General features: G+C 47.6%; 1 long non-coding RNA gene across 1 annotated transcript; it reads right to left on the bottom strand.

Moving 5' to 3' along the window:
• Nucleotides 1-6,620: 6,620 nt before the first annotated feature.
• Nucleotides 6,621-7,497, bottom strand: LOC128784544 (uncharacterized). The gene is made up of 3 exons (XR_008429523.1): nt 7,304-7,497; nt 6,989-7,194; nt 6,621-6,790 (listed from the first exon to the last, which is right to left on the bottom strand). It is a non-coding gene; the product is annotated as an uncharacterized LOC128784544 (long non-coding RNA).
• Between the last annotated feature and the right edge of the window lie 3,082 nt (nt 7,498-10,579).

Genomic DNA, 10,579 nt, shown 5'->3' with positions numbered 1-10,579 from the left:
GAGGTGGCTTTGTTTGGAAGGACATTATGTACAGAAACGAGGGGAAGGGGATTGTATCAGATGATCCACAGCAGCTTGTCTGCCAGCACAGCATCTGGTTTTAATTGGTCAATCAGATTCTGTTTGAAGCCTTTCTCAGCTGTGCTTCCCTTGAAAACCAGATTCTTCATCCAGATGTGGCAGGACTGCTTGCCATTACAGTGTGGTTAGCACAAGAGCAGCAAAACTCAAAATGTTACTGCGTGCTCAATACTTTCACCAAGCTGTTATGAGAAGTCCTTGTTCCAGGGAAGATGTAGGTACCAGAGCCTCTTCTCCTTCATTCCTCCCATCCACCACAGTTTATTCCTCTCCTATTTTTGAAGAGGGTAGCAAGGAAGGTTGTTAAATTCCTACCCTTGTTCTGTGGAAGATGTCAAAAGTAGTTCAGTGTCCTTTAGAGTATTAGTACTGATGCTTTTGAGTGGAACTGATTTTGGGAACAGGATCTGGCTTTGTATCCAGGTAGCCAGTAATGGCAGGAGTACCCTGAGCCAGGTCCTGCAGAAATGCTCAGGATAGACTGTTCCTGGACTAGAACCAGTTCTGCACTGTTTCAGTCAGTGTGGTCCTGACACATCTCTGCCTGATACCTGCAGCTCATTTGCTGCCTGCACATGTGATTTTCAGATCCATCCACTAAGGAATCTGTGGGCGAATGTGGTGGGCTTAATCTCAGTCCACTGGGAAGGTCCTGTAACTCACTGGGAACTGACATGAATGGTTTACAGAGGAAAGGCTGAGCCTGATGATTTGTTTTTGTTGCATGTTGTTATTTTTCAGAAAGCAAAAGCAATTTTTAAGTAGTTGATAAGAAAAATTATTTAATTGTTAATGTTTTAATGAAGCTTTGGAGTGGTGTACTCAACACCTCTTGCTGGGACCAACGGTGTGGCCTGTCACAGAGCAATAGAGGTCCTGCGTTGTGCATCTTTTCCCAAAAATCTCCCGCATACCTGGTACCTTCAGGAAAGAGGATTCTGGGTATGACTGAGGAATGCGTTGGGTGAGAGGGTCTTCATGATTACTACAAACCCGAGCTGCTGTCCAAGCTGCTGTCCTGGCCTGGCACATGAACACTGCGTGCACAGTGCAACTGGGCTGTAATCTGGCCTTCTGCTTGAAGAAAGGGCTGCAGATCAAGTTTCAAATGTAGCCATAGAGCTACTTTAGCAACAGGAGCATTCACAATTGAGTCTTGTTTGTAGGTTTGGTTTCTAGCATGACACTCTTAGCAAACTGACGCCTACCATAAAGCAATGCTGCACAGGAGCAGACAGAAATACTGGTACGTAAGTGTCCTGCCCTGGGAGTAGGTGTTCATCCCACAGAACAGGCCCAGTGTCTTCCATCAATTCATCATGCTTGTTTCAATGAAAGAGATGTTTGCAAACCCTGATTCTCATTCTCAGCAGAACATTTGTGCAGCAAGGAGTTCGCTGTGGTTTAAAGGTTTAATAGCAGCATCTGGCTGCCATCACAGTTTGGACACACTTAGGCACTGCGAATTATTTGGATGGAAAAGCTGTTTTTACATCATCTGAACAGGTTTACTTATTTGCAACAAGATGTTACCCTGTCTGCCCAGAAAGGACATTTCAAAGGTGGTTTTGCATATTGAAGACTAACACTAATGAACATCTCCACAAGAACAGGGAAGGTGAAAAATGGCCCCTTGACTGAATTAATAGTGGTAGTAAGGGAAAGGCCTGGCTGGGGTTCATTATCTCTGCTGGTTCTCTGGCTCATTGATCCATTGGCACCCTCTTCATGGGATGCAAAGTGTGCAGTTTGGGTCAGGTGAATCTGCAGCACTTGGAACCTGTTCTCTTCAGTAGCAGCCAGCAGCAATAATGAGTGAAGCATAATGCAACTGCCCTCAGAGGAGTATACATCCTGTGTGGATTCAGGAGCTCCTAAAAGCTTTTAGGCCACTTCCTCTGCCAGCTGCAAGGCCCCAGAGGTGAACTAGTAATGGGAGATCCCAAAAGAGAGTCGATGACCCAGCCTGGCAAGTGCTCACCTGAACACAGAAGAGTGAAGAAAGAAAGAGCAGATCTGAGGTCATTGAACCTGTCACTGTCAGTAGGTAAATCCTCATCAATCCAGCCCATCCAACCCTTGGAGTTTGCCAGCGAGGGGGAAACTGAGAGAAAACTGCTGGGCATAGCTGAAATTCTCCCTGACAGCGCTCTGCATTGCAGGTCAGGAGCAATTCCCCTCTTCTGGTCCCAGTGGACTTCAGAGGATTCTTCCAAAGGTGCTGAACAGTATGTTTCAGTAACGTGAGCCTCTCTGATTTGTTATGAAAACACATGCAGGAGCTTGCACACACTGTCAGTGGGAAATTTGAACTTGGTAAGAGGCTCAGTGGAGCAGAGACCAGCTAATGGTCAACATCATGGTCTGAATGGTAACATTAGAACAAGAATCTTTCTAAGGCCAGAGCCATCAAAGAGAGAGCACTAAGCAGATGAGCTGCTCTTTATGAGACCAAACAAGAGCATCTGAAAAATGCAAACATATTTTATGGTAATGGTAGGATAGCTTCTTTTGGCAGATCCCAGTGAAGTAGTTACATTGAAGGGAAAGGAAATGCTTCATTTCCTGTTGTGGTGCCTTTGTTTGCACTTGAGCATCTCTTTGAACTGGACTCTGTTACAGCCATACACCAAAACATTTTTGAGGGGCTGATCCAAGAAAATAATAATAATAAAATGTTAAAACCCAAGAACTGACAACCATGAAGAAGAAGATGCAGAAATGTTCTGCAGCCTGGCTGGTGCAGTAGTAGCCATCAGTGGGACCTGTTGTTGTGCCAGCTCAGGACAGTAGAACCCAGGAGTGTGGGATGAATGCTTTGTCCATCAGAGCATACTGAAACCCAAAGAAAGTAGTGGAGCAGGTGGAGTTTTTGCAAATGGAGTGGCCATAAATAAAGATGCCCTTTTAGACATTTTTAGAGCCACTGGTGCAGTTAGGCAAATTCTCTTCTGCTTCATCACATTTAAATGTCTCACCCTGTGCATTGTGATCATCGCTGTTACCATTAGCCAGCAAAAGTGGTTACACAGTCATTACAGAAGCCACAGCACAGAAATAATTCACAATCAGCAATGAACTTTCAAAGTGAGTTACTAAAAATAGATGTTGGGGCTGCCCCCCTGCAAAACCCATTGCTCCCTCCTACCCCATCTTCCAGTGGCCCATTTCCAAGGAGCTCAAAATGCAACACTTTTTCAGCACCTGGTTTGGAAAGGCCTGTCACTGTTTGCTGATGGATGTAAGTTATTTTATTGATTCAGAGTGGCAGCAAGTCATACAACTAGAAACAGTCCTTACATCTGTGGAAAGCACACTGCAGCCAGCAGCAAGGTTTTCTGATGCAAGGCTGCTTCCTTAGGCTGGTCTTGCCATGCTCCTCAGCCAGCCTGAGGGAATTCACCACAACCCTGGAGCAGCCAGCAAGGATGGCAGGGGCAGCGAGCAGTTCCTGTGTGCCCCCACCCCACAGCACAGCTCACTGCAGTTTTAAACCATCAATGTTGAATCAAACATGCTGACTCCAGACATTTCTTGAGGGGCTTTCAGCTGAGGTTTTTGGGATGAGGAAGAGCAAAGCTGCCTAGGAGCCCCCTGGGTGCTCCAGTTGTTCTTTGGTGCATCACGGCATCCGTGACTGCAGCGTGTGCCTGCACTGGGCACTGCTGGGGAGGTCAATGCCATGCCCGTGGCTGCTCTGCACAGCTGGGAGCTTGTGTTGCTCCAAGTCCTCCATCTCCAGCTGCCAGCATCCCGTGCAGTCTAAACAGCACAGAGTTTGCTGTGTCTGAAAAATCCCAAGAGCAGAGCAGCTGCAGCCACTACAGGACAGCAGTAAAGGGACATGCACATGAATCCAGAGAGAATTATTCTTTTCTCCTGGCACTATAGCAAGCCCTAACGAGAAGCAGCCGTCACGAGCTTTTGAAGAATGAACTCACCAGGAGACTCCTCTGCTCTGATCGGCCTCCAACCCTCTCATCTGCTCAGGAGAAATAATAAACTGGGACATACAAGTTATTTTCATATGCACAGTGGAGTAGCCTCACATGGGGAGGACCGGCAGGGAGGATGGGGGCAGTGAAGAATCAGGCAATGCAACAGGGAGCCTGCACAGCCCACAAAAGTCTCTCAGTCCCCTGGCAAGATGCAGGAGAGGGTCAGGGGAATGGGGTGCTCTGTTTCTCAAGACCAAAAAAGCTGTTGGTTTTTAACCTGGGCTCAGTTCTGGTTCATGCAGGCCGAGTGCCCCAGGACAGATACACAGCATGGCCAGGCACATCACAGGTCCTGGGCATCTTGTGACTGCCCAGAAAAAGTGTTAGAAAGAATAGGGTTGTCTTCAACCAAAGAATAAACTTTGAGGATATTATTTGATGGCCCAAACTGTGTTACTAATGGGGATTTCCTTTTTTTTTTTTTTTTTTTTTTTTAAATATTTCACTTTCTTAAACCTTATTATTTTTCCTTGAGCATTTGCTTTCCTGATGGCAGACAATTTTTTGAAAGGTCACATCCATTTAAACTTCCATGCATCCTACTCTTACTACTTTCCAAGCTACATAAGGAGTAATTAAATTTTTATTCTGGAAAATAAATTTATAAATACAATTATAGGGGCAGCCCTAAGCCCAGCTGCACACAAATGCAACTACATGCAATTGCAATTGCCTCTTTTTTCCAAGACCAAGAGCAGCAATGCAGCTGTCTCTCTTTTCCCCCCAACGTTTTAACAACTAAGGCTCCATTCGTGTTTTGCAAAAGCTCCTCAGCTGGACAAAGCCAGTGATCCAACTGGCACAAGGTTTTCCAAAGAAAATTTCAAACCTTCCCAAGAGACAATCCATGTCAGCTAAGCTGAAGTGTCCTCCCCAAGTGGAAAAAGGGCTCTTCCTGTGGAGAGAGTCAGCCCTTTGCAATACTGCTAGCACAGACGAAGTCAAGGGATGACAGTCTCTTGTGATTTCCAAAAGGTCACAGGCAATTTGTGGCTCTGCTGAGTTTCAGGTGTTGTTGATCTTTTGCTTTCTGGTAATATAAAACCCCCACAGCAGATGAAAAGGGGCTTGGGTTTGGGATTTTTTTAAATAGAGATTTTAATTTTTTTTTTTTTTTTAATCCTGAATTGAGTTCTCCTTGCACAATCTGCTTACCCCAAGGTCTCCTGTCTCACTCCTGTTTCCCACAGGAAGATGGTCAGGTAAAGATAAACAGAGAGGGAAACCTTGTCCATTGCTGGCTGAAGCAGTGATCACTCTGAATTTTCACATAAAGTGCTTCTTGTGACCACTTGCCAGACATCTGGAGACAAACAGCTACTAAAAGGAACCAACATAAAGCATAGATGTTTTGAATTGTTTGTTTGACTAAAATATTTTTGAGCCTCTTGGTTGTTAGTGTTTTTTTTTCCCCTTGCTTGAATTGTGTCAAAAGTCTTCCAGGAAAAAGAGAACAATCAAGATATCAAGATCTAATTTCCTAAATAGAATAAAATTAAAAAAAAAAAAAAAAAAAAAAAAAAAAACTTCAAGTCTGCCAAAGTTGCAGGTATTTATATCTGCTTTTAAAGAAACAAACAGCCAAAACCATCCCCCAAACACAGCAACTGTCCATCCTCTTTCCTCTTGCATGATGGCCTAGAACTTCAATCCTCTTTTATGGTTTAATGCCACTTTTCCAAGAGAAAAAAAGTTTTCAAGTTGGAGACAGAATGAAATGGGCTAATTTGTGCTGAGATTCCCAAAAGTTTGCCCACCAACTTACAGAACTATAGAACCATAGGGCTTAAACCCCTACCTGGCAAATCTCCAAAGGCAAAAACTAAAGGATAAGCAAAGACGCATTTAGAAAATTCATAAACCCGCTGACTGCAGCCTGGAACGCCTGCTGCAGAGCAAATGCCATCATCTCACCAACTCAACAGAATGGTCAGCTGAGTCAGCCAAAAAGTGACTAAAAAAACCCCAAAAAAACCTGATTTGGACTTTTGGAGGTGTTTTTTTTTTTTAAACAAGGTCTTTTCTAAGGTAATCTGCAGACACAGTGAATGGATATAGGCTTGTAGGTTTTGTTTTTTTTTTTTCTTTCTATCCATTCTGCCTTGTGGTATTTAGCTTAAAGATTATTAAAAGAGGTATTAGAACCTTCCTTGCTAGTTCCAGGCCATATGGACTTGTTGGTTCCTGTGCTGTATGTTTAAAAAGAAGCAAAGACCAGAGAGTCCTGCCTGCTGTGGTAAAAGGGGAGAAGTTCTGCCATGGAAACCAGGCAAAGGGGTAGAAATGGACAGTAATATTTGATCAAGTGTCCAGGCCAGTGAGTGAGATTAGTGAGCCTAAAGATGAGGTTGATTTGGGTTGAGGCTGGCAATGAGTGTGGCTGGAGGGACACTTCTGTGAAAGCACCACATGCAGTTTCTCTCTGACACCACAGAGTGTCCCATGCTTTCACAACTGGACTAACCCCTTCCTGCCTGGGAACAGCAAACAGCAACTCATCTTTATTATTTTTGGCCCACTTTAATTGATGGTCCAAACTGTCTGGGTCAGCAGCACCTGCCCCAGCAGGCTGTGCCACAGGAGCGATGCCCGACGATGCTGGCAGAGCCAGGTGCCCATCCCGAGAAGCGCAGGCACAGCCTGGGATGCCAGCGCCCAGGAGAGGGGTTAGTGCCATCACTGCTTCCTTGGGACACAGCTTCTGCAGCACCCTGAAACATGATGTGACTCTGGAGCTGCAGCACAACCTAAGGGATTTTTTCCCCTCTCTGGGATAAATGCCAAGTCCCACAAGCTTGGGGATGCACGTTGGAGCAGCGAGCACTGCAAGAAGCTGGAAGCTCCTACCCAGGGCCTCTCCAGAAGGGCTGTGCCTGGGGCAAGGGTCCCATCCTGGCATGGAGCCTCACCTCGCTACTTCCTCAAGGCCCTTTCAGGATCTTTTCCTCCAGGACAAGATGTCAGCAACCTGGCACAGAGCTGATATTTAGTCTGACCTCGCTGTCATGTCTCCAGCATGCTGCTGCCTCGCAGGGATCGCTGGCTCTCAGGAATTTTGCACTGCAGATCTCTCAGAGAGCAACTGAGCTGCTCCTCAGCACCAGTGCTGGCTCCCCTGCAAAGTTGAGAGGCAGCTCCTGGGATCCCAAGTGCTGGTCCAGCCAGGAACACTGGGGTACTGGCACCCAAGATGGGACAAAGCAGTCAAGAGACTCCACCAGTACCCTGAACTCCATCAGATGCACCACGTCTGCCAGCCACAGCTGCCAAACTCCATGAAAAGCTCTGACTTCCCTTCAGAGTCCTTTCCTGTTGTAAAACACAGGTGTTGGCCAAGGAACAAGTTATACATTCCATCCCTTGTGCTCTGGGAGTTGTTTGTACATGGGAGGACAAACCCTCCTGGCATCACAGGGACCTTTTGGTAGGATCACACATTGGACAATATGAAATCTTTCATGCTGCACCTGGCCCTCCAACCTCATCCCATTTTAGCTGCTGTGTCCTCTCACAAAGCTGCTGTTTTGTCACAAAAGGCTATCGAGAGAGCAGCTGTTTCCAGACACAAGCCCTGCTGCACCTCCCCCCGGGGTCAAAAGCAGCCAGCCCAGATGATGGAGCAGGTCAGGAGAGGGATGTGTTTCACAGGATGCTGAGAGCCCCAAGTGTCCCGGCTTTACTGTGACCAGGAGGCTCCTGTTTCCGAACGTTTCCCCTTGTGGCTCTAACTCCCCAGGAAACCTGGCCTCTCCTCCAGGGCAACAGGATGGCCCCAATGGCCATGGAACCTGCCACCCATGCTGCTGTTGTGACAGCAGGAAACAAAACATGTGCAATGTCTCCAACAGAAAGGGTCTTCTGGGACTGCTGATGTTCTGGTGGTCCCTACCTGAGCACAAGCCGGCTTCTGCCTAGATCCAGCCATAGGAGACCCCTAAGCCTAGCCCTGGGTTCAGGGTTTCCCTTTCCATTTTCTCAGGCCATGTCTGACACAGAGATAACTCATCCCAAGCCATGCTCAAGCCCACAGAGAGCTATAGGTGGCTCTCCTCATGCAAAGCCATGTCTGGGATAGCCCAGGAGCACGAGCCCATCTCTTCCAGCAAGTCCCTGGGGCTCAGAGAAGCAACAATTTATCAGTGGGAAAAAGAAACATAACTCCCCGTTAGCCCCATGTTAGCACAGAAAACCAAACCCCACCCGGGAGGGGATGTATTTCTTCACTTTGCCATAGTGTAGGTCTTCTCCCCAGGGAGAGGTGAAGAAACACACACTGCTGGGCAGTGACAACCTTCCCCACAACATCTTCCAGGGTCTGAGAGAGCCTGGAGCCACCCTGCCTCAACAACCCAGTCTTTCCACCACATGGAAGCTGTGGCCAGACCTGTCAGAGAGGGCTACAGCCCCTCAGCTCTTGGTTCTTCAGCCAGCTACAAGGCTGCTCCGAACTGCCAGCTGGGATCCTGCTTGGCTGGTTTTGCAGCAGAGGCAGCAATGGAGATGGGGAGGAGGTGGGGACCCTGCCAGAGGCGAGGGACTTGCATGGCTCTGGACACGTCGCCACACAGAGCACAGTAAGACTCCTGCCCTGCATAGCAACAAGGCTGCCTGTGACAGGCTCTTTTGCTGTCCAAAGTCTAAATTTGGCCCTGGGGCCAGCATAGCTTCCCTGCTGAGAAGCCAAGGTAAAGGGAAGTGAAAGCCACAGGGGCTGTGACACCTGTTCTGCCTCGCTGTTTCGCTTGTGTCACTCCCAGGAGACCTTGAGTTGCTATATTTGAGCACTGATTACATCCTAGCTCTGTTCTTATCCTTGTTTGTGAAGTTTGACGGAGTTCACACACTCTTGTGTACACAATGTGCCACCCTCCGGCTGCCAAGGAGCACTCACAGCTGGCTTGGCCTCCCACCTCCACACCAGGGACACGGGCTCCTGGGGAGGATGGAAATGCTCTCCCCAGGCCTTCTGCACCACCAGCATCCCAGAGCACATGGGAAACCAGAGAGGAGCTGCTGAAAACCCACGCTGGGTGGAAGCCTGGAACTTGAGCCCCCATAGCAAGAGGTGTCCAGAGATGGCGAGTACTGGCCCTTGTCCTCTGGAAAAGCCAGGACAGCTGCCATGGACATGGGGGTCTGCCTTTAAAGAGGGAGAAGATGAGGATGAAACCAGCACAGCTGCAGCCCTGGCAGAGGAATGGGAAAGGAAGGCTAGCAGGGGGCGAGTGGAGAGGGGAGCAAGCAGAGCTTGTGAGGGCTGGGGTCTGTGGGAGAGGAGGGAGAATAAAGGATGGTTATTAAGCCCCAGGCCATCCTGGGTGGGTGGTGTCCTGATCTCCCAGTTGTCCACCATCAGCAACAGCTTTTTATCCTGAGGGTAAGGATAATGATTCTTCTAGGAGAGCTGCCAGCCTGGGTCACACTGTTCCACAGCATTGCCCCTCTTCCCTTCAATCTCATCCCAGCTTTTCCTCTCCATCTCTTTCTACTATTGAAGGAACCTTTCGTTCTCCTGCAAGTCAAAGACCACTCAAAACAACTCAGGCTTTCAAGTCAACTTCCAAAACTCTTCACCCTTCTTCTCCCCAGCCAGAGGGGCTGCACTAGAAGGAGGCAGCTGAGTCTTCTGTGACTGGGGGCACCAGCACAGCAGGGCACATACCCCAGTCAGAGCTTTCACAGGCACTCCAAGAAAAGCCATCTGTGTATTCCAGCTCCTTTCTTCCACTGGCATTTCCCTGGTCAGGCTGATCCAGTCATGATCTCCCTTATCCTTAGTTATACCCTCTCCTCCTGATATTTTCTTTCACACACTGGTATCATGCTCTTCCATGCAAACATCTATAGAGCAACCCATACAGCATGGCCTAGCCATTTCTTTTCTACCACATGTCAAGGGGCTTAGAAGTTCCAAGTGAAAATACTGCCCTAACAGTGCTGCAAGATTCATAATGGGGTCTCAGGCCCCAGAGCAAACAGTCTGAAACAAGGTGGGGAGCCCACACTGCAACACAGAAGAAGAAGGGGGAATCTGCGGTTCAAAACCAATATCCAGGTTTGCTCTGCCTTTTGAGGGTTCTCAGCTGGCTGAAAACAAGTCTCTCATGGGTTTTTATCAGCATCCACTGAGTGTAAGGTGGGAGCTGAGGTGGGAAAGCTCTTCTCACATTTGTTCTATTAGAGTCCTAGACCTGAGTTATCTCTTCTGTGCAGCTGTCTATTAAGAGGATTTGCCTGGAGACTGCTTGTCAGTGGTTTTTTGAGGAAGAAGCAAAGAAACCCTTGTGAGCCCAGGCTGCAAGAAAAACTGCTACATGGGAAGTGTAGAGGTGAGCCTGAATGGACATAGAATAGCAAGAACCAAAAAAAAGGGACTTTCCTGTATGACAATTTCCATTTTCTCCTCTTCCCTTCTCTTTTCATGTCTCTGTGAAATAAAACTGGGGTCAAAATACTTTCTCCTCTCATTCTGAAAGGCAAATTAATTGGTCCTTATGAGA

The sequence above is a fragment of the Vidua chalybeata genome, chromosome 2 (assembly GCF_026979565.1).
Source record: "Vidua chalybeata isolate OUT-0048 chromosome 2, bVidCha1 merged haplotype, whole genome shotgun sequence".
Taxonomy (NCBI): Eukaryota; Metazoa; Chordata; class Aves; order Passeriformes; family Viduidae; genus Vidua; species Vidua chalybeata.
The sequence above is the reverse complement of the archived record's forward strand: the minus strand, read 5'-3'. Positions and strand labels throughout refer to the sequence as shown.